Source organism: Panthera onca, chromosome D1, assembly GCF_046562875.1.
Source record: "Panthera onca isolate mPanOnc1 chromosome D1, mPanOnc1 haplotype 2, whole genome shotgun sequence".
NCBI classification, from domain to species: Eukaryota; Metazoa; Chordata; class Mammalia; order Carnivora; family Felidae; genus Panthera; species Panthera onca.
Genome location: NC_138348.1, coordinates 37881122 through 37905352, shown reverse-complemented (window position 1 = coordinate 37905352; position 24231 = coordinate 37881122). Strand labels below are relative to the sequence as shown.

General features: G+C 37.0%; 1 long non-coding RNA gene across 1 annotated transcript in view; it reads right to left on the bottom strand.

Annotated features, from left to right (window-relative positions):
* Positions 1-24231, bottom strand: part of LOC132661555 (uncharacterized) — a 172766-nt gene that overhangs the window by 86756 nt on the left and 61779 nt on the right. Inside the window, exon 3 of the long non-coding RNA XR_009602283.3 lies at positions 21526-21684. This is a non-coding gene — a long non-coding RNA (uncharacterized LOC132661555). The remainder of the gene's footprint in view (positions 1-21525; positions 21685-24231) is intronic.

Here is a 24231-nt window from a genome sequence, read left to right as displayed (position 1 = left end):
AAACTCAACTCAACTGTTTTTGCCTTTGCCCCAAATTCTCTGGCATAGACATTACTTGTATCAGTAGCCCTTGGTCCCATCTTTTCATTACAGAGTTTATAATATTATTTATTTGTTGTTTGTATGTTTGTTTTCACCCAATATAGGGAGATGGTGGTGATAGGAATTAAGTTTTCATTTTCCAGGGTTTTTTTGTGTGTGTTTTTGTTTAATCAAGAAATATTTATTGCATGTCTGCAGCAAAGCAATCCATGAAGTGATAGTGACATAGATGGGAAAAAGCAATGTTAGAGCAGAGATGATCCCTCTGACAAGATGGTTCTTGAAACAAGATCTGAAGGATGAGAAGGAGCCAGCCAGTGAGGCTCTGTGAGAGGACAGAGAAAGGGACATGGTCTGATACAGAAGGAAAATTGGCAGGTTTGAGAACAGGAGGCCAATGAGACCGGGGCAGAGCAATGCACAGGGAAAATGGCAGCATGAACCAAATTCATGTCTGTTTCCATAGACTTTATACTGAAACTGACAAACAGAATTCACCAAAAGTAATTTTCTGAATAAATATTGTATTGAAAATTAAATTAAAAAAAACTTTAATGTGTATTCAGTTTTCAGACAGAGAGGAAGAGAGAGACAGAGCATGAGTGGGGGAGGGGCAGAGAGAGAGGGGGACACAGAATCCAAACCAGGCTCTATACTCTGAGCTGTCGGTATAAAGCCCCACACAGGGCTCGAACCCACAAACTGTGAGGTCATGACCTGAGCCAAAGTGGGATGCTTAACTGACTGAGCCACCCAGGTGCCCCTGAAAATTAAATTTTAATTAACCAAGTTGTTTAGAATAAAATCATTTAAGAAATGATGGGGTGCTTACCACTATCAGATCATACCTTTCATCATGAAGGGGGAAAAAAATCAGGCCTGGCCAGACCTGGAGTCTTAAATTCTAAGAGAAATATCCCATGAAATCTTTCTGAAAAACTAAGCAAGAAAGTGGACAATGTTTCAACGTAGTTCTGCTAAAGATAAATGCTTGTCATGGTTGCTTCTTATGCTGATCCTTAATTAAAACTCAAGGCATATTAAATCACTGGTCAGTGATGTATTAGAAATCAATTTAATAAAGCCCAGATATATAGCTTTCTATTTATCTGACTTGATCTAAGGACAAGTCTTAGAAAATCTAGAAGTGTGGTTTTCAAATCAGGCAAGACCTAATATTCTGGGAAGGTACCCAGGGGGTCCCAAAGCACTGTGGGCCCAGCTGATGGCCAGTGGCACAACCCTGAATTTTGCTTCTACCTGAGTAAGATCAATTCTCCTTTTATCCATCTGTATATGAGCTTTCTGCAAAAGAGTCATTTGAAGACAGGGCTTCACTACCAACAAAAGTTAGAAAACTATTGGTCTAGAGAAATATTTAGTTACTGCCTGAACTATATTATCTCTTCAAGCCACATTAACACCTACTACATGCTTCTCCTGAACCCACTATGAAAGGCCAGTACAAACACAAACCTTAAAAGCCTTATTTCTGAACCTTGTTCCTTCACTTTTCGTTATGTGTAATTCCAACCTGTTAGTGACTTTTGTGATACAGCCAGAACATTTAATGTCTCATTTCTGTCTTGTCTTGCCCTTTGGACTCTGTATTTTTCACCATTTTCCTGGCTATAGCCTTTGACCTTGACTCTTCTCCATAGCTATTTGCTTTTCTCCAAATTATACTGCTTTGGATTACCTCTTCTAAATGCTTTCATCCTTTCAGTTTAGCGGTGCAACCTGTCTAACCCTGGCATAACCCCCAGAGAAGGTGTTTCCACCAAGCCCAGTCCAAGCCTCCACTGAGAATGGCCAAAAAGAGTCACTCTGAATCAGATAGGATGTGCTGAAATGCCAATTTTCTACTTGACCCTCACTAGAATTTACTCTTTCCTTGATCCCTTCCTTTCCCCTTTTCGCTTTTTTGTCATTTTTCACTATGAGGTCATGTGTGCCCAGTTACTGCACACCCACATTAATAAAAGAAGGCATGAGCTCCATCTGTGAGATATTGAACAATCACCAGATACAACACGTCATCTCTGTATCATCCCTATTTTGTTTTTGAATGAATGACATGGCATGATGTTTGTGAAAACAACGTAGAAAGTACAAATTGCCACGCAAATGTGAGATATAACCATGTTTTTAGCCATCGACTTAAATTCCAAATGATTTTCCTTTTTTAAATTTTATTAATTTTATTATTATTTTATTATTATTATTATTATTATTATTATTATTATTATTATTGAGAGAGAGACACAGTGAGAGTGGGGGAGGGGCAGAGAGAGCCAGAGACAGAATCTGAAGGAGGCTCCAGGCTCTGAACTGTCAGCACAGAGCCCGACATGGTGCTTGAACTCACAGACTGCGAGATCATCACCTGAGCCCAAGTTGGATGCCCAACCAACTGAGCCACCCAGGCGCCCCCAAATGATTTTCCTTATAGGTGCATTTTATAGCTGTTTTCAGCCCCTTTTCCCTCTGAAGACACAGATAATATTTCTAAGCCCATATTTCTTTTGAAGTTTGGAGCAAACTCCCTGAGTCTCCCACTCTTTAATCACCATCTTTATGCATCCTACTGCACAAATAGATTGTTCACTACACCAATTTCTGCATTTGTGTGAACAGGCCAAGTATGTTAACAGTATTAATGAGATCAGTTCAATCAACATGCTTATGCCCAGGGTACAGCTAGCACTGCCTAAGAGAAGCCATGTTAGGAAAAAATATTGGAGGGAAGAACCGTAATCCCTTATTAGAGTCAAGTTATCTCGAACACTTTCTTTTATATAGAAGTCTGACTCATTCAGGAAATTATTCTAATTTTACCTTTATTTGCTAATCTTATTTTTTGAATGTTTACTTGGCTAACCTCCTTTCAACTATAAGTGAAAACCTTTATTTAAAAGTCTACCACTTATTAGAATAATAATGACTATAGTAATAGTGAAAAAACAAGGAAAGTTACATTTATTTGGGGCTTGCTATGTGATATAAGCAATTGGATGCCAATTTTACAAATAAGGGAATTGATATTTAAAGAAGTTTAGCCATAGCAAAATTTAGAGAGCTGCTTGGTGTTTAACTGTATAGGAAAACAAAAGAAAGCAAATGCTCCATGTCAACACAAAATATATAGTCATAAAACAGCACAGCATTATTAGAGAGTGGTTATGACCTTCTATAAAATGTGTTCTTTGGGATAACAAAGTGGAACATTTAGGGGTAAGTTCAGATTTAGAGAAGTCTAAAGCATATAAGATTTAGAGTCCCTAAGAAAAATAATATAAAAGTATAAAGAAAAAATTAAATATGAAAGCAAATACTTATTTAGAAAAATAAAAAAGAAAGAAATTAATTTTGTAAAAATATGACAAATATGAAAAAGATCACAGAAACATAAATATAACAACATTTTGTTTTATTTAGCAATTTTTTATTATCTCATATATGAGATGTACATATTATCTCATATGTAATATGAGTTTGTTCATTTATTATTTGCTTATTTATATACTCACTGATTACCTCTTGACAGAACAGTGGTTTTAGTTTTTAAAGTTTTATTTATTTTATTTTTGAGAGAGAGAGAGCGCGTGCACGCATAGGAGAAGGAGGGGCAGAGAGAGATGGAGAAAGAATACCAAGCAGGCTCTGCACTGTCAGCCCAGAGTCCGATGTGGGGCTTGAACTCATGAACCATCAGATCATGACTTGAGCTGAAATCAAGAGTTGGACACTTAACTGACTGAGCCACCCAGGTGCCCCAAGGTAACAATGGTTTTATAATATCATTTTTTACAGACAGTAGTAAGTAGAATATTGCTAAAGAAAGTTTGGCCTTAAGCATGATTGAGCAGAAAAAAAAATAATAATTTAAAAACATTTATTTCAGCTTTATGATTTGTTTTTAGTTGTGTTGTATAAGTGTTTGCAAATTTTGGTCAAATTGGGGAACTGGTGGTCAAGTATCTTTCATACATGAGCTGACATATTTCAAAGCATATCAAGTCTTCTTTACTTAAAGTGACAGATCTTAAATATTCTTTTAGTTGTTGACCCTCATTAGAAGGTTTGTTGTCAAGGGGAGCCTGCGTGGCTCAGTCTGTTGAGTGTCCGACTTTGGCTCAGGTCATCATCTGTTTGTGAGTTTGAGCCCCTTATTGGGCTCTGTGCTGACAGCTTAGAGCCTGCTTGGGATTCTGTGTCTCCCTATCTCTCTGCTCCTCCCCCGCTCATTCTCTGCCTCTCTCTCTCCTTCAAAAATAAATAAAAAACATTTAAAAAAATTTAAAAAAAAAAAGAAGATTTGTTGTCGAAGTCCTTATGTCATATTCCTGTGTGAGCTAGCAGAGTGAGTGGTAAGAATGCACCTGGAAGCTATTGTTTTCCTGGGATGACATGGAATAACTATGCCAGATGACTATAAGCCATGTACATATATCACACCAAGTCCCAAATAAATGGACCCTCAATTCAACTTCCACTTTACTGTTTCTAAACATGCTCATAGATCTTTCCATTCCATCCAGTATAAGAAAGGGGAAGTTGGAGTGAAAAGAGACAACAGTCTTAACCTATTGCATTGAAATATTGTATTTTAAAATTTTTTATGGAAGTGTATAACCCTATGGTCATATCACAAAGGTCTCTAGGGTCTTGGAAGGCACAAGTGGGAGACCCTGATATTTGACTTCTTTAGCTTCATAATAACTCCACTGCTGGGGAGAAGAATGAAAGACAAAGAAGATATGAAATAGTGCTTATCTTTGAACTTTGAGACAAGAACTGCTCACCCATATTCTAATTGACTGTTGCTCTAATTTCATCACATCCAGCCTCATTATACTTAAAAAATTTTCACGATGAACAATTGTGTATTTGAATGACAGCCAAATGAGAAGAAACCTTACCCTTTAGCAAATCTAGCTGCCCAATTTCATAGGCTGAGAAGATGCAAAAATGTCAGTCTATGATCTATATCCCATTTTCTTATGATTATCTCTAGAGCTTGTAAAAATATCTGTACTTTTTACAGTTTAATACTATCTAGGTTCCATTACACATTGATTTATTTGAACAAAATCTATTACAAAATAATGCTTGGTGATTACTGCTTTTATAAGCCTAATTTTAACCTATTTTATTTGGTTCAGTACCTTCCCAAATGTACTGAATGGAATGAATTAAATTTTCTCTTCTTACTTTCACCTTGCCCCAAGTTAAAGTAAATAATAAGATAGTGTTGAAAAAGTACTTGACCCTGTGGTACCCAAAATTCTAAAATGCCTCTCAAGATGTCTGTCCCTCTGTGTCCATGCAATATATAACCCTCTCTGCTTGAATGTAGGCAGAACCTGTGAATATGAGCAGATATCACTCCTCTGATTAGGCTGTGTTATGTGGCAAAGGTGAAGTGATTTTGTAGATGCATTTAAGGCCCCTAATTTATTAATAGTAAATTAATCAAAAGAGTTTATAATGGGTGGGCCTATCCTAATTAGGTGAGTCCATTAAAGAATGGTTCAGAGGTCAGAGATGGAAGTCAAAATGATAAGAACCATCATAGATTCTCTCCTGCCAGCTTTGAAGAAGCAATATTCCATGTTGTGGAGAAAATAACATTTCAGGAAATGGTGGGCAGGCCTAGGAACCAAAGACCTCATTTCTACAACCACTATGAACTAAATTCTGCCAACAACCAGTGAATTTATAAGGGAATACCCAATTTCCTATGAAGAATACCACAGCCCCAGACAACACCATGATTTGAGCCTAGTGAGACCCTGAGCAGAAGTCTGTGCCCTGACTTCTGACCCACAGAAAACTGTGAAAGAATAATTCATTATGGATATTCATTATTCACTGCCATAATTCATCATGCAGCAATAGAAAACTGATACAATCTAATTTAACCTAAAAGGTAACAAGGTAAGCCAATATACTAGTAGATTAAACTCCCTAAAAGTAATTAATATTTATTACCCTTGATTTATGAATAAAGTATCTCTTGGGGGTTCAGTATCTTCCCATCTGTGGAATGCGAATGCAAGGAAGAATCTTATGCTTCAGCAGTGGTTGCTAGACTTTTGGCTTTTATGGACCCATAAAAATTTCAGAAAATTATTTTGAAGAACCAATTATAATTTTTAACTTCCTATTTTACTAAGAAAGTATACAACTATTAAACTGGTGTGAAAAATAAAGACTATTGTAATACAAATGGTAATGATGACTTTTATGTCTCCACTTCAGTAGGCAACAGTCTGCATTTATTCAATCAAGCTGCTGCAGAAGTATTTTGTAGACATGATTAAGGTCCACAATCAGTTAACTTTAAGTAAGAAAGATTATCCTACATAATCTGGGTGGTCTTGATTCAATCAGTGGAAAGGCCTTGCCTCATGAGCACATTTCCTGAGCAAGAAGAAATTCCATCATAAATAGCAACTTCAGCTCATCCCAGAATTCTAGCCTGCCCTTCCTGACAGCCTGCCCTAGAGATTTCAGACTTGCCTTGACAGTCTCCACAGTCCCTTAAACGAGTATCTTGCAATATATCTTTTAATACGTACTCCTATTGATTCTGTCTGTCTGATAGAATCCTGACTGGTATGCAAATATAAAGTAATAAAATAATAATAAATGTAAAGTTAGTATGACCTCTTACACCACAGATATTTTTATTCATTTCTTCATGACTTGCTATTGAGATGGGGTTAGCCTCAGCATTCAATGGTTTCATAAACTGCTTTGAACTTTGAACTTCATTTCAAGGACCCATAATCATCAGAATAAAAAAATGAAACCACGAAATATCTTTTAGTTTGTCTAGCTGGCAAATAAGTAAGCTGAATCGGAAAGTTATATGAGTACCCAAGGTTCTATATTGTAGAAAAGAGAAGGAAGAAGGACAAAGGTGGGAAGAAAAGGAAGGAAAGCATTATCCAGCTGCCTGATGACTCCATCTTCTGAATTAATCTTGAGAGGCTGCATCAAGTATTTATTTCATTCTATGAGTCACAGTTATATCAAGCTCTACTCCTGGTTTAAACAGAGAAGAACAAGATTCACAATGATGAGAATAACAATATTCTATAGTGAGGTTCTGCAGCTATTAGAATTGCAATAAGCAATACCCTTCTCTACTTTCAGGAAGTGTCTGTTCTGCTGTTTGCTTAAATTACACACATTACTTTCAAAAGCTGGGTTGACTTTTGCAGAATCTGCATTACAAAAATACTATTCAGAGGAAGTATTGTGCTTTCTTAACAATTACATTAATCCCCTATAAGTACTTTACGGAGTACATGAGAGAGGAATATCTTGTTTAAAAGCATAACATTTTATTGACACCTCTATATTCTTAGAACACTTTAGTTGACGAGTTGGTAAGCTAGATTTCCTGGTCAGTACCTTGTCAATGGTTTTAGAGCTATATAGAGGTTCTTAAACTGCACTGAAATCCTTTAGGCCATGAATGCTTGATTCTGCTCCAGTAATGTTTATTGGGCATCTCACAATCCACACAGGCAACTTGAAAACAAATAATTGCAATAAAGTTGATGGGGGCAGTAATATGGGACATAGAAGTTGTGAATTCCTGAGGATCATAGGGTAACAACAATAACAACACAAACAAATGTCCAAGTCAGTATCTATCCATTGAAACTTAGACAATGTTTTTATACATCTGAAGTCAAAAGAAAACAAAAGAGACTTTAGCAAGGTCTTTTCAAAATTTTTCTTTTTGACTGAGTTTAATGTAGATCACAGAAATCCTGTTTCACCACTGTCCAGAAAGATGGAGGTGTTTTAATGTTTTTACTTTCCAGAATCATATTCTTATTATATTTATGGGAAATAGCACCCTTAGACATTTATCACCATCTCGATTTTCTGGATCCCAAAACAAGATCTCACTTTTGTGGATCTGAATTTATTGGACTACTAAAATTTTAAATGTAAAATCAGTTATTTAAAATTTTCAATAAGATATAGATTCCTGTCCAGCCCATAAGAAACTATAACGAGGAAGGTCAAAGAAAACCAGCTAGAGTTCTTTGAAACAATTAGACGAATGAGAAATACAAAAGTAAAGTCTCTAAGTAGATATCCTTCCATCAGAAACAACTGAAAAAAAGTGGGAAAAATATATGAAGCTACATTTTAAAGTATTGGACCACAGGAGCACCTGGGTGGCTCAGCTGGTTAAGTGTTCAACTCTTGGTTTCTGCTCAGGTCACAATCTTGTGCTTCATGAGTTTGAGCCCCACATTGGGCTCTGCGTTAACAGCACAGGATTTTCTGTCTCTCCTCCTCTGCTCTCATTCTTTTTCTCAAAAATAAATAAATAATATTTTTAAAAATCATTAAAAAAATAAAAAAAATAATAAAATATTGGACAACATCACAGGGATGCTTGGGAGAAGGAAATCACACAGAGTTAGATCTACTTCCAAAACGCTGAAGAGGGCAGTGAGCCCAAACAGAGAGCACAGTAGACTCATTAAGCTGTATAAACAAATATATGCAGATTTTACAAGATTAGGTAACATAGAAGAGAATTTTTGTGCATAAAATAAGTTCTATAAACTTGTATGGCAGTGACTTTGAGGTTTTGGCCAAATATTAAGCTGAGTGTTGATACAGTGAAACTCTGCACGGTATGGCAGAGAACAGCTGCTGGGAGGTATGAACTGAATAGAGCCAATGGAGGTGACACAGCACTGGAATCAGCCAGAGTGGAGAGAGTGGAAAGACCTAATTTGAGACTCCAGACATTATTTTGTTGATACCCTAGCAAGGCCACACCTTAGAAGTAATGCAATGCTAGCATTAGAATAAGGGCTCTTCTGGATCAATCCTACAAAGATTCAAACCAGGGTTCGGTGGTATTAAGCTGATTCTCCAACATGTTAATGGGTTGCCAAGAGCAAAACTCAGCATTCTCTAAGGCGAAAAAAAAATTCGCCTCTTTCAACACTGTAGTACTCATTATGGCCATTGCAAAGTTAAAATTTACCAGACATGCTCAGAAACGGGAAAATGTGACCCACACCAGGAGAACAAACAATCAACAGTAACATGCAGCAATAGCACAGTCATTGGAATTAGCAAGAAGAGGACCTGAAAGAATCTATTTCATTCATATATACACATACACACATACACACATACATACACTTAAGTACTTACATAAACTCCCAATGAAAAAAGAAATGGGAAAATCTCATCTAAGAAATAGAAACTATAGAAAAGAGACAAATGGAATTTCCAGAACTGAAAAATAGAATAGAATGAAAAAAAATCCACCAAAAGAACTTTTTAGCAGATTAGACACTGCAAAGCAAAAGATGAGTGAATATGGACACGTGTTAAAAGAAACCATCCAAACTATCATACAGAAAGTAGAAAATGTTTTAGCTAAGCTGCTGCTGTAAATATCTCATGCTATACACCTCGTATGTGGGGATCAATGGATAGGTTGGCACAGAGGTAAGAAGGGCCCCAATTCACTGCTGTGGACCCACAGCTGCCCTCCATGGCTGGAGCAGCTCCCACCCCATCCCTGTGACTACAGATTTATCTGTACTGATTTATCCTGTAATCACAGATTTTCCTGAACTTAATTGAACCGGTTGGTGTGGTAGTTGGAGCAGCAGTTGGCTGCAGGCTGGGCTGTCTCTGTGGCAGATGCTGGCTGTAGGACTATCAGCATGTCTTTGGCTTCTCAAATGTCCACATTAGCACCTCAACAGTCCCGGTTGCCACTACAAACACCTTGTCAATGCCCTCCCCTCTCATCAGACTGCAGTCAGCATGGATGATGTCCAGAGATTTCAGTGGAATGGTCATTAGAGTTTGAGTCCTAGGCAGGGGCCAAAGTGAGGGGGAAAAGAATCAAAGAACTAATAATAAGTAGAACTGGAGGACGGGGGGAACCTCATGATGTTGAAAACTTTAATTCCAGCAGATAATGTCTTGGCTTAAAGGAGCCACTTTTAAGGTATTAGACATGTTGTCCTCCAGATCTGTCTTGAAATTAGAAAATATGGGCTGGCCTTTGATATCAATAAGTCAAGATAAACTAAATGCAAAGCCAGGGGCTTGGCCAGAGAGTGGAGTAAGTAACAATCAAGACAGAGGCTCTGAAAATTGAGAAAATAGACCCTATGTCACATGAAGTCCTGAGAAGAAAACCAGAGTTTGAATGTATTTTCTTAGAATAACACACAAGATGGGGGCAAATGAGATTCAGAGTTTGGGTAGTAAAGCTGAGGTGAGTTTTCTGAACTTAAAGGGAAGTATGAACTCCAGCATAAGAATCAGCCATGTAGTGACCAGAGATCCAGGCCACAGAGAGCTGAAAAACCCAAATGTATGGACAAGGACCTAGGTTGAGTCTGCACTGAGATACAAGCAGGAACAAAGAAAAGAGTTTGGAATAGAGCAGTGGATTCTCAACATTCGTTTTTTAAAACAATAAAACCTTTTTACGTAGGATGAAATAGTATAAGAAAGAGATGAAGATTCTAGTTGAAGTGAAGGCCCGTGTTCCAGGAGACACATAACTCTGCCCTCTCAGCTTCCATTATACTTTTTCTAGGAGAATTTTAATCATTTCCACAAAAATGTAGTATTTCAAGGAATGCAATTTTGAAATCCACTGGACCAGGAAAGTGAAGGTACCATTTTAGAATCTGGAACTTGAGGAGAGATAAAGTCATCAACTTCAGTGTGGAAGAAAGGGCAAGGGTTTTGGAGTCTGATAGACGAAGTTTTATTCTATTCTATCCTATCCTATTTTATTTTATTTTATTTTATTTTATTTTATTTTATTTTATTTTAATGTCTATTTATTTTTGAGGGAGAGACAGAGGGCGAGCAGGGGAAGGACAGAGAGAGAGAGAGGAGACACAGAATCCGAAGCAGGCTCCAGGCTCCGAGCTGTCAGCACCGAGCCAGATGCAGGGCTCGAACCCATGAACCATGAGATCATGACCTGAGCTGAAGTCAGATGCTTAACCAACCGAGCGACCCAGGCACCCCATAGACAAAGTTGTAAAATCAAGTTCTTGAGGTGCCCGGGTGGCTCAGTTGGTTAAGTGTCCAACTCTTGATTTCAGCTCACAGTTGTGAGATGGAGCCCCGAGTTGGCTCTGCACAGAGCGCGGAGCTGGAGCCTGCTTGGGATTTTCTCTCCTCTTTCTCTGCCCCTTCCCTGCCCATTCTCTCTCTCTCTCTCTCTCTCTCTCTCTCAAAACAAATACAAAATAAATAAATAAATAAATAAATAAATAAATAAATAAATAAATAAATTCTCTCTCTTTCTCTCTCTCTCTCAAAATAAATAAATAAATAATAAATAAATGAATAAAATCAAGTTCTAAAAGCTGAGCAACCTTAGGAAAAAGGCTGCTCCCTGGCTGGGCTGCAGGTTTCTGCACTTTGGCTCCTGGTAAAGGGTCCAGAAGCACTCTTAGGTGCTCTTCTAGACACAAAATGAGGACTTCATTATATTTCTCCCAGGAGCACCTTGGTGGCTCAGTTGGTTAAGCATCTGACTTTGCTCAAGTCACGATCTCACAGTTCACAAGTTGGAGCCCTGTGTCGGGCTCTGTGCTGATGGCTCAGAGCCTGAAGCCTGCTTTAGATGCTCTCTCTCTCTCTGCCCCTCCCCTGCTTGCACTCTCTCTCTCTCTCAAATATAAGTAAACATTAAAAAAAAATCATTTCTCCCAACTGCTTTTTCCAATTTTATCCCTTCTGCTTCTTATTACTTGGAGCTAATCAGTTAATACAACCTAGAAGACAGTCTGTGTTGTTAAAGTTGGCGCTCATACTGATTGGATGTCCTGTGTCATAGTGATTTTAAATATTTTGAATATTGTTCCAGCCAACAGTGGATTAATGACTGCCATATGCTGAGTACATATGCTATGTCAGGCACTGTGCTAACGTGATACACATGTAAACTCAGATCATCCTCATATTCACCTTCATAAGAAAGAATGGATATTATCACCATTTTATAGATGAGGAAACTTTAGTTGGATCCTTCCCCAAAGTCTTATAGCTAAGAAGTGACAGTACTAGAATTTAACCCCAAATCTTTCATATTTCAAATTCTTTGGTCTCTTCATTAAACCATATTCACTCACTTAGCATAGACATTGCATACTGAAGAAGCCCTAAAACAAATTAAAATAAAATAAAGTGGCCTATTTTCTAGTATTCTATTTCTAGTATACTATTTCTAGTATTTAGGAAAAAAGCTGGCTGCCAAATATATAGTGACTATCCAAGAAAATTGGAAAGAGATAAGCAAAAACTGTACAAGTATGGCAAGATTTTTTTTCACTAATTCAAATAGGCTTAAAATACAAACAGTGTCAAACTCTTAACTAGAGCAGTTAGAAAAGGTCTTGGTAATTTGTTGATTTAACTAGCTTTTGCAACATTAAGTTGGATGAAGATACAGACCCTATCTAAAATCACAAGGGAGTCCAAGAGAGATCTATAGTTTTAGATATTGGCTTAGTGACTAGGGTATAATTATTTTTTGTGTCTGTGGGTTCATAGAGCATTGGTTTTATGGCTAGTAGCTTATCTGCCTTTGAGCTAAGGAGACTTTATTTTTTTAATTGTGTGTCCAAATACATTTTATGGTGAAATGATCTCCTATCAAAATGTCTGCAAGTTATTTTCTTTCTCCTGATGGCTAAGGATAAGGATGAGCATAATCGAGGGCAAAAAGGAACATTAACCATTACAGATTTTCTGCTTAGCTGAAGAAGATGATCTTTAGTTTTGTTTATCTGTTTGTTATTGAAAGAAGTATAACCGTCTTTCTATAGCTGAACTTTTTAGAAAAGACTCCATCCCTGGATAGCGCCTGTTATCCTTTCACACTTAAATGGGCATCTTAAAGGATTCAAATATTTGTGTTGGGGATATGAAATAAGCTGCTTTCATTAACTTGAATCCCTGATTTCTTTGGTCCAGGCCAGAGAAGCCTAGCATCATTTTATAAAGGCTATAGGATCAGTGTATTTGGTCAAATGCACTGAGTTTGGTAAACTGGATTAACGTTCTTTATAATTGACAAAGGTCCTGTTACATCAGCACATCACAAATATTACTAGATTCCCCTTTTTTGAATTAGTATCTACCCACACCCAGACTGGCAGAATTCTGCAACAGTTTTCCTCTCAACTGAAATCTTACTTCCGAATCAACAAAGGAAACTCCTCTGGATTTTGGAGGTCGCAAAGATGGCAGCAGATGTAATCCTTTTAGCTCGCACATGGGCCTAATTCCTCTTGCTTATCCAGTTTATTTTGTGTCCCACCTCCAAATTCTTTTTTGTGCTCTTGCAGCATTCAGAAGGAAAAAGAAAAAGACAGAAAATCCTCTTTGGAAAAATATATGAGTTCCTGTATTTATGGCAGGGATAAATACTTGTTAGATTATCACATAAAGTAGCAAGACATCCTAGGGAAACCAGAGTTCAAAGAAACTTCTCACTCCACCCACTGAGCTATTCAAAGGAATCCTGCTAAGTTATTTGTAAGAGAAAGAACATCCTCATGACTTAGCATGTTTCAACATAGACTCAGGAAAAAATCTGCAAGCCATATGTTGCTGTTTATCCAAGATGACAAGAATGGCTTTCCTGTTTATTTCTGTCTTTAGTTCTTAAATCCTTTGCGCAGCTCTTTCAGTTCAGGCAATACAGGGAAATGCTAACACACTTAGCTTCCCAAACTAGAGTGTTCTAGTGGTGACCTTTATTTTTGCACTGATTGATTTTTATGTGTATAATTTCAAAAAGCTGGAATGCTCTTGATGAATCCATATTCCTAAACAAATTAAAATTGGCATTCCCATAATAAGAGGTCTTTATTAGTGAAATTCTGCTTGTCACAGAAATAACTGATGTTCATAATGATGACTTAGGGCTTTCAAAGATTTCCAAGTGTCATCTAAATCATCAAAAAATTAAATTATGTTCCAGAGAGATGCACCTAACTGTTCCACTATTAAACTTTTAATCTGTTATCTCTCTACACCATACGATTATACTTAATTACATTTTAAATTTAATTTACTAGGGAATTCCTTTCCATGATCATCCCATATAACAGTAAGTGTACTGAATTGAATTTAGGCTATGTTTGACATAGTCTAGGTGGTAAAGAGGGACTAATACTTCTTAAAAACCTACTATATTTGGAAACCTGGTGTTTTAAAAATACATATTATAATTTAGAATAGTTTTAAATTTATAGAAAAGTTGTGAGTATAGTACACAGAGCTCCCATATGCCCTACATCCAGGTTCCCTTATTATTAACATTTTATTTTAGTATGGGTCATTGGTCACAGTTAATGAATCAATATTGATACATTATTATTAGTAGAGTCCATGGTTTACATTAGGGTTCACCTGTTGTACAGTTCTATGGGTTTTGATAAGTATAAAATGTCAAGCACTCATCATTATAGAATAATGCAGAATACTTTCATTGTTGTAAATCTCCCTTATGCTTCCCTTGCTTGGTATTCTATGAACTTCCTGGATCTGTAATTTGTTTCTGTAATTAATTTTCTAAAGCTCTCATCCATTATTACTTCAAATATTTCTTCTGCTCATTTTTTCTGTCCTCTCATTCTGGTATTCCAATTATGTTAATGCTACACCTTTTGATAGTGTCCACATTTCTTACTGCTCTGTTGTTTTTATTTTTATTTTTTCTCTTTACACTCCAATCTGGGAAGTTTCTGTTGACCTATCTTTGAGCTGAATGATTCTTTCCTAGGCTGTGTCCAATCTACTGAAGAGCCCATCAAAGGCATTCTTCATTTCTGCTATATTGCTTTTTATTTCTAGTATTACCTATTGATTCTTTGGGTTTTCACCTCTCTGCTTACATTACTCATCTATTCTTACATATTGCTTGCTTTTTCTCATTAGCGCTCTTACCAGATTAATCATAATTGTCTAAAATTCCCTGTCTGATAATTCCAACATCTGGATCATATGTAACTTTTGTTCTAATGATTGCTTTGTCTCTTCAAACGTCGTCGTCATCGTTGTCGTCTTCTTCTTCTTCTTCTTCTTCTTCTTCTTCTTCTTCTTCTTCTTCTTTCTCTTCTTCTTCTTCTTCTTCTTCTTCTTCTTCTTCTTCTTCTTCCTCTTCTTCTTTCTCCTCTTCTTTCTCTTCTTCTTCTTCCCTCCCTCCTTGCTTCCTCTCCCCCACTTCTTCTTTTTTTCCTTCCCCTTCTTCTTCCAATTTGATATGTCTTATAATTTTTTGTGAAAAGCCAAACTATTGTACTGGGTAATAGGAATTGAGGTAAATACATTTTCAGTGTGAGGATTTAGTTAATCTGCCTAGGGGTTAGGCTGTGTTTAATGTATTCTGCAGCCATAGGTGCCAATGGCTTCAAAGTCCTCTTGTATTCATTCATCATTCATTCATTCATTCATTCTTTCATTCATCTTCCCTCCTGACTTTCAGTTTCCCTAAGTATTCCTTCTCAGAGACATTCCATGAAATGCATCTTCTCAGCTAAAGTCCACTATTGCTTTACTGAAGACTTCTTGGCATGGTGCTAAAGTATAGGGTAGAAAGAACTTTCTATAGTCTCGCAATTAAATCTCAGTCTTTTGGTGGCTCTGTATTTTGGTACTGTGATTTCACAAATATTCCTTCAGCAACACAGCCTTTTACCTTCTGCTTCCTACTCCTTCCCTGGCTGCAGTATTGCCAAACTCCTTCTATGCAATCCTGACCATTGTTGAAAATGTATTTTTCCCTCTCTCAGATGGATCAGGGAGGCTGGAGGGGACTGGAGTGAGAGGAATTACATTTCCTCAGCTGAGATAAGGCTCTGGCAAAATCCTTTCTGCTAGAGAGTAGGTATTTGCTATGGAAAAAACTCTAGATGTATTTACAATAATTACTCTTCTTTTCCCTCTGACAGAGCCACTTGGGGGTCTCTCTTGTTTTCTCAGATCATCACCCTGGGAACCTAATGGGGTTCTTGGAGGTAATGCCTGTGAATGTGTAGGGGCTTCCCTAAGGCTGCAGCCACCCAGAGATTCTCACCCACAGACTAGTCTACAATTCATCAAAATTCAAATTTCAGTGTTCCTATCCACTTATGGCCTCAGTGGTTTTGTTTTGGGTAAGAAAATCTCAGCTGTGTCTCTCTGGATGTACCTATCTCTCCAGATTTTGTAATGAAATTTTGTCCAGCAGCCTCAGTTCTCTGATGGATACAAGAAAAGTCACTGATTTTCAGTGTATCCAAATTTTCTCATTGTAAAGATTTGGAGTGATGGCTTTCAAGAGCATTTCATGTTGGAACTAAAACTAGACAACAGTATTTAAACAATATATTATTATAGTTAAACTTCACATCAGTACTAAGACATAGGGAACTAATTTTTTTAAATTTTAATTCAGTATAGGGAAGTAATTTGACAGATACTATCTATAAGACAGAAGAGGAGTCAGGAGTAAATTCAAATCATCTAAATCCAAAACCTTCTGTCATCCCATTACCACATGCTGCTTTGGCACATTTCATGTACTGCTCCTTATGATTCACAATAACAGCAATGGGAACATGAAGCATTGATGTGAATTCAGAAGGCAGTAGCTTAAGCGGGCATCTCAGATCTCCAATTATTTTCAAGCTGAAAAATAATTTGATCCAGTAACTATTATTCAAGAAAAGGTCAAATCATTTTCTACCATACTCAGTGATGGATATTATAGCTCAATAGCTCTCACATGGCAAGTTTGTAATGTGGTCATTGACCTTGTACATTGGCACCTGCATTATAAAGGAGTAAATTTACTCAATAACTGAAAACTCGCAAACACTGCAATAGGTCAACACCATATATCTCATAGCCATTCAAAGGCCAATAAAAGCAAATGCTATGGCATTTGAGGGCTTGGGGTGGAGAGCAAAATAGCTATCAAAATGAAATACTGATTCTCCAGGTAAATTTTAAAAACATTCCATTAGTTCCCATATACACAAAAACACACACTACTATTATTATTTATAGTCACCAATTTTAGGGATTTTTTGTCTGTATTATTTATAAATTTCACAAAACATGCAAAACTAGAGATTTTCAAATACTCTTTGGAAATAAGGAAAGCAGAGAGGTAAAGTATGCCTGAGTCATAAATTTTAAGTATCAGAGCCACCCAAATTGACCCCAGATTCATTATTAGCAAAGCCCATCTTCCTTCTACCAAACTAAGCTGTGAAGAAATTGATTGTCATGTGTTTTATGTGGGAGGACTGCACAAGCAGAGTTTACAGAAAGGGAAGACTGACTAATCTTGACAAAATGATGATCTACATACATTCTAACTCCTTTCACTGGCACTCTTCAGCTAGATTTTCTCTGAGGAATGTCGTGTAGACAATGACAATAGTCAGCTCCTGACTTTGGTGAGAATAAATGCACAGGTAGCCTGCAACAAAGATGAGTTCACCACCCTGGAAATGCCAGGGAGTATTCAGGAATTCCCTGGGAGTGCATTTTTGTCATTTGTGGGAATGAATATTCTATTTTCTCATGCATATGTGGTCTTGCAGAACAAAGTGTGGTCCTTAGTCACTTTGGAAATTCTTTTTATTCACACAATAAACCAGGACCTCTTTTTGTTCAGTTCTTTGTATGTTCAAGGCTGAGTCAATAATCGTTTCAAATGTCTAATTATATATATTTTAGTTTATATTAATCTGTTCTCCCATACAAATCATGACCAATTGATCATAAAAAAGTTTTACTGGTCCTACATATATGTATGATGATTTCCTTAGTTTAAATTCAACTTCAAATAAATACTTTATTATTGTTGTTTTATTAATAAATTATTATTTATGTTTCATTTAACATTTTTATTTAAAATTGTTTATTATTTATCTAGTAATACTAATTATTATGATTACATAATCTCCACTAAGTTGTGAAATTTCTAGCCTACTGTACATACTTAAAGAAGATTCAAAGCAAGAAGATTTGTGAGTAGACGGAACTGATGTCTGCCTGCACAATCTCATGTTTAATGTCACTGTCATTAGGAAGTTACCTATCTAAAAATGTGTCTTACAAGCCTGGTTCATTATGGGTTTTCTAACATTAGAGGTTTGGTACTTTGGTTCATTAAGAATTTACAGTCTGAAGATTTAAGAATACTTTTGTATTTAGTAGGCTCTTAATATTTAAAGTATTTCAATTAGTGCAAAGGAGTGGAGATTATAATGAACATATAGATAAGACATGAAAATGAATGTATTATAAAGTAGCAGGTGATTTATACCTTTTTAATCTCTGTTTTTTTTTTAAATCACTTGGATATCTCTATGATATCATTTCAGGTTTAGGAGACATTAACAAAGTGGGGCACCTGGGTGGCTCAGTCAGTTAAGCGGCTGACTTCGGCTCAGGTCATGATCTAAGGATCCGTGAGTTCGAGCCCTGCGTCAGGCCCTGTGTTGACAGCTCAGAGCCTGAAGCCTGTTTCAGATTCCGTGTCTCCCTCTCTCTCTGCCCCTCCCCCGTTCATGCTCTGTCTCTCTCTGTCTCAAAAATAAATAAACGTTAAAAAAAAAAAAAGAAAGCATATTAAGGAGACATTAACAATGTAGTTTGTAAATTCACTTTCCATCTAAGAGGATTGCCTTGTAGTAATTGGAAAAGGATACTAAAATATATGTCATGATATAGATATGATCTAAGGGCCACTTACCCATAAGGAAAAATAAAGTGATTATATTTGGGAAGACTAGAACTGAGTGATGTGTGAAGGAAATTAGATTTCTTTTGGGCTTTGATGAGAAGATAGTGGGAAGCATAGTAAATACTGTGTGTAAGTGGAGTAGAATGCACGGGCTTTCATTTAATCCTTCCCCACTTGGGTGCATCACTTTACTTTTCTAAGGCTTAATTTTCTATTTATATAAAGGGAGAATTAGGGAAAATTGGTACCAAAAATAGGTTCATGGTTGCTACCACTGTTCCTTCTGTTTCCCTGACAGTTAGTACTAATTAAGTATACCACTCTTCACAGATAAGCATAGATAAAGCCTCAAAATCCTATCCAAAATAGCAAGTGAATATAGATAATCTTATGGAATCTACAAAAAAAATGCTAGAAATAACAAGAAAATTTAGCAAAGCTGTAGGATATAAAAATCAATATACAAAAATCAATTGTATTTCCATATTCTAGCAATGAAACACTGGAATGTGAAATTAAAGATACAGTAGGCTATCTCAGAATAACTCTACATGCTCTACATCCTAACCTGTGCGTAATATGGCCGGACTTTAGTTTTAACCATTTTACAAATATATAGCTGTATATTGTTGCGATTTTAACTCATATTTCTCTAATGAATAATGACATTTATCATATTTTTACGTATGCATCCATGTATCTTATTTGATGAAGTATCTGTTGAGACCTCTTGCCCATTTTTATTAGGTCTTTATATTATTGAGTTTTGAGAATTCTTTGTATATTCTGGATACAAGTTTTTTTTATCATATATATGATTTGCAAATATTTTCTTCTAAGATGTGGCTTACATTTTCATTTCCTTAAGACTTATTTTGAAATCAGATGTTATTATATTTTGGAGTCAAAGTTATCAACTTATTTAATATATTTTATAGACGATGCTTTTGATGTCAAAAGAAAGACAATTTTGCCTAACCCAATATCACAAAATGTTCTCCCATCTTTTCTTCTAGAAGTGTTAATTTTAGGTTTATGATTTGGTGTTTTTTGCTAACTTTTGAATATGGCCTGAGGTATAAAATGCCATTTTTTTTCCATATGAATGTCCACATTTTCCAGTACCACTTGTTGAAAACGTTATCTTTTCCCACAGAATGAATGACCTTTACAACTTTACCAAAACCCAATTGACCATATATTTATGGGTCTGCTTCTGAATTATATCCTGTTCCACTGACCAAAGTAACTTTTTAAAAACATTTTTTTAAGTTTATTTATTTATTTTGAGAGAGACAGAGACAGCATGAGTGGGGGAGGGGCAGAGAATGAGGGAGAGAGAGTATCCCAAGCAGGTTCTGCACTGCCAGCACAGAACCCGATGCAGGGCTCAAACTCACGAAATGGCCAGATCATGACCTGAACTGAAACCAAGAGTCAGATGCTTAACCCGCTGATCCACCCAGATACCCCCACCACTGATCAAGGTGTCTTAATGCCAGTTGCATACTACCTTGATTACTCTAACTTCTTTACACATGTCCTAATCAATGCTTAATTGAATAGCTGAGGAAGACCGTATAAAGATCTCTGGAATTCTCTTCTCTCTGGCACTATGTTCTATGACTTCTTGCTACCTTGGCTTCCACATACTCTTAATTCCATCTTCTTAGCTCACTGAACACAGTGGACTCTGCTTAAGCTCCCCTCTCTGCACTGTGACCTGTAAACTATGTCCAGGCATGACTTATAGAAAATTTCCCTCAGTTGTTTCCTGTATCTCAGGGACTACTGTCCTTTATTGCCTGATGTCAAGGAACCTGAGAGACAACTTTTCATATCTTTTTTCAGTTTTTAGGTTGTTTCAAGGAGGAGGGTAAATCTAGTATCTATTACTCCGTGTTGGCCAGAAGTGGAAGTTTTTCGTGTTATTGAACATTGCTACGTTAAATGACTGCCGAATATGAAAATTCTTAGTGAGAGAAAGTAGAGACTTGAAAAATTAAAGGAAGAAAGAATCTTCCAGAAAGGGAAGATCCTGAGCTAGAAATAAGCTTCTGCATTTAGAAATCTGGTGTTGCTGAAACGGAATCAATGAGGGGAGACTAGTAATGGATACTTTTATAGAAGTGAGAAAGGTAAAGGTGATTTGGACACTCTAAGAACTTTGGATAGTTTTCTAATCATCCTGCCATATTATGGTCCTGATCAGAGGAATGGTCCGATTGTACATACATTTTTAAAAGATCATCTTAAGTGTTGTTTAGGGAATTTTAACTCTAGGAGGCAAGAGTAGGAATAAGCAAGAGATTCAGGAAATACAATAATCCAAGTAAGAGAAGAGAGTGGATTTGATTAGTGTGTTAGCAGTGGAAGCGGTAAGTAGTGGTCAGATTCATAACATAGTTTACAGATAAATGCTACAAGAATTTTTAATGGTTTGGAAGGTAGGAATGAGGAAAATAAATAAAGCAAAGCAATTCCTGGGTTTTGAGCTGTAGCAACAGTGCCATTTATTCAAATTAAGTTTAGGGGAGAAGCCACTTTAGTGGCAGAGTAAATAATGAGTTTAATTTTGGACTTGCTCAATTTGAAATGACTATCAGACACACAGGTGGAAATTCAGGTAGCCTGTTAGACAGAAAGGATAGTCTTCCTAAAATTAATGTTACATTGTAGCAATGAAAACTCACCTCATTTAACAAGCTGTTTCTGATGTCCTCCTCTCTCTATTATCCACCTTACATCCATAGGAGTTGACGTTGAGATTTAGTCTCCTGAAGCACGACACACCATAATCCTCCACCATATTCTTTTTTACTATTCATTATGTAGTTCTTGGTACTTTCACCCTGTAAGACAAGTCCCATATTACCTCCTTGAGAAAAGAAGCTCTTTGAAGGAATGATAGTCAGCATTATTCTTGTCAGATAATAAAACTGTACAATCACTTCCACCAAAGCCCCAGTGTCTGAAATGAGGCTTTGTTATAAGAAAGAAAACTTGATTTCCTTAAAGAAATCCATTGGAATCCCAGAAACAAAGACATAAATAACCAGCATCTCCTGTGTGCAAGGTTTCAGCATGCATTTGGCCCTTATTCTAATGCAACTCTGAACCTGAGTATAAATTGTACTCATCTTGAAGAAACTGGACAATTCAAGGGTAGACTTCTTCTTTATTACCTTTTTCTCCTATACTAGATACTTAATAAGCTGGAAATAAGAGCTTAGTAATTAAAGGATATAAGAGAAGATTCTGGAAAATAGTAAGAAGAATTTGTTACTGCCCAGCACTGATGACAGATTTGATAGTCAAATATTAATAATAGCAATAATAATTATAACATTCTATATTGTGGTATTTTGTGCATTTCTATCACATTTACACCAGTCATCATATTCTATCATTCCAGAACAGATGGTCTTGTTTGCTGGATATTTTCACTTTAAATTCTCTTAAATAAATTTCTCTTAACTTTTGTTAAGAATAAAAATGTCCTAAAATGACAATGACTACTGTAGACCACTTGATGACTTTAAACTGAGGAAAAAATGAAATATCACCCAAATTAATGCAACTTTAGGATTCTGAAGTAGAATAGAGACCAGATATGGTAATTCCAGGCTAGATCTAAATAAGCTGTTAAGGAGTTAAAGATACTTGTCATAAGATGAATTTGTTTGACATGATTTAGTGATGTGATGCAGGCATCCAGATGGATCAGGAAAATATTTTCTTTATTTATGTGTCCAGCATCATGGAGCATAGAGTTAGTTTGTTATCTGAAGTGTCAGCCCTCCTAACTCAGACGTTATTTTTCCTGCTTATATTCCTCCACATCTGTATCCACTAATCACCATCATTATTAATCTCATGGTTTCCAATTCAATGCTTGAATAGAGAGTATGGATGGCTTCAGTACTGTTTCCCATTGTGTATTTGTGGTGGGTGGTGTTGGTAGACTAATTATTAAATTGCTTTGCGTATCAGTATCAAAAGGAGCTTATGTCTGTATTAGTCTGACTAAAGACATTTTTCTTGTTGTACAGTTGAATTGAGAATACTTTGTTTTGTCTAAATGAGTAGGACTTTACACAAAAAGCACAGAGTTAAGATCAAAGAAAAAGAAATTTTAATATTGCTTCTCATTCTCCATAGATTTAATGATTTGAAAGGTATGAATCTCTCACCCAAATGAAAATAAAGGATTAACAGCTTCTCACATTCTAGGATATTAAAATGGCTTTAAGGATGAGGGGCCAAGATAGCAGAATAATATGGAAGATTTTTTTGCAACGTTCATCCCTGAAATGCAGCCAAATCAACACTAAACCATCCTGCACACCTAGAAAACTGATTTGAGGATTAACACAACAATCTGCACAACTTGAACCACAGAATTCAGTAGGTACACATCATAGAGAGGTGAACTGGGGAAGAGAGAAGCCACGGAGGGTACGGAGCTGTTTTTGCTTGTGGAGAATGTATGGAGATGGGGGGAGAGTATGGGAAACCCTGCCCCCCGCCCAAGAGCAGTTGGAGAGAAAGTGGAAAAGTGGAAACAGCCACAGGGACTGAAGTAAAAAGAGAAAAAGAAGAAAGGAGAGGGTTTAAATTCCATTAAGACTCTATATATAAACAGGGGGAGCGCAGGTCTGAAAATCCACAGCTCAACACTTGGTGCTCTGGTGAGAAGGGCGAATCCCCAGGAACAGAGTGAGGTCCAGGGATCCTTGGGCCACATGGGGAGAGGCAGATCCCCTGCTGGGAGGACATTTGGTAGAGGCTGTGCAGCACCCCCCACAGGCAAAGGTGCCAGCAGACCCAGGAGAGCAACTACATTTGCTGGTGCTAGAACAAAAATGTTAAGGGGGAAGCCTAGAGACAGATGTGTGTTGTTATTTTCCATAATCCCTGAAATGCTGCTGCTACACAATCGTGTGAACTTCTTCTGGGGTGTGGTGGCACCTACCTGCAGTCTCTGGGCATTGGCAGCAGCATGGCCCTGCGAACATTCCTGGGTACGGGTGGGCACTCGGCCATTTCTCAGTAAGACCCTCCCCCAGAAGGTCTGAGTGGGTCAAAGTGCATTCCCTCAGAAGTGAGAGGTTGGGAACACAACTGCATCTGAAATAAAACTCAGGATGGAGATGCTGCCTGGCATCCTGACGGCTTGGTCATGGACAGTGTAAAGGCAGGGAGTGGATGAAAGCCAGGGACAAAGGACAGGTGCAGGATTGCTGATAGGGGAGTTCCAATACTAGAGACTGGGTAGCTGGGTGATACCACTTTCACTCCTCCCATGCATGTGCATACACACCTACAGGGGCCACAGTAATCCACCCCAGTAAGCTAAGCAGCACCATCTAGTGGAGAATGGAGCCGGACCTAACATA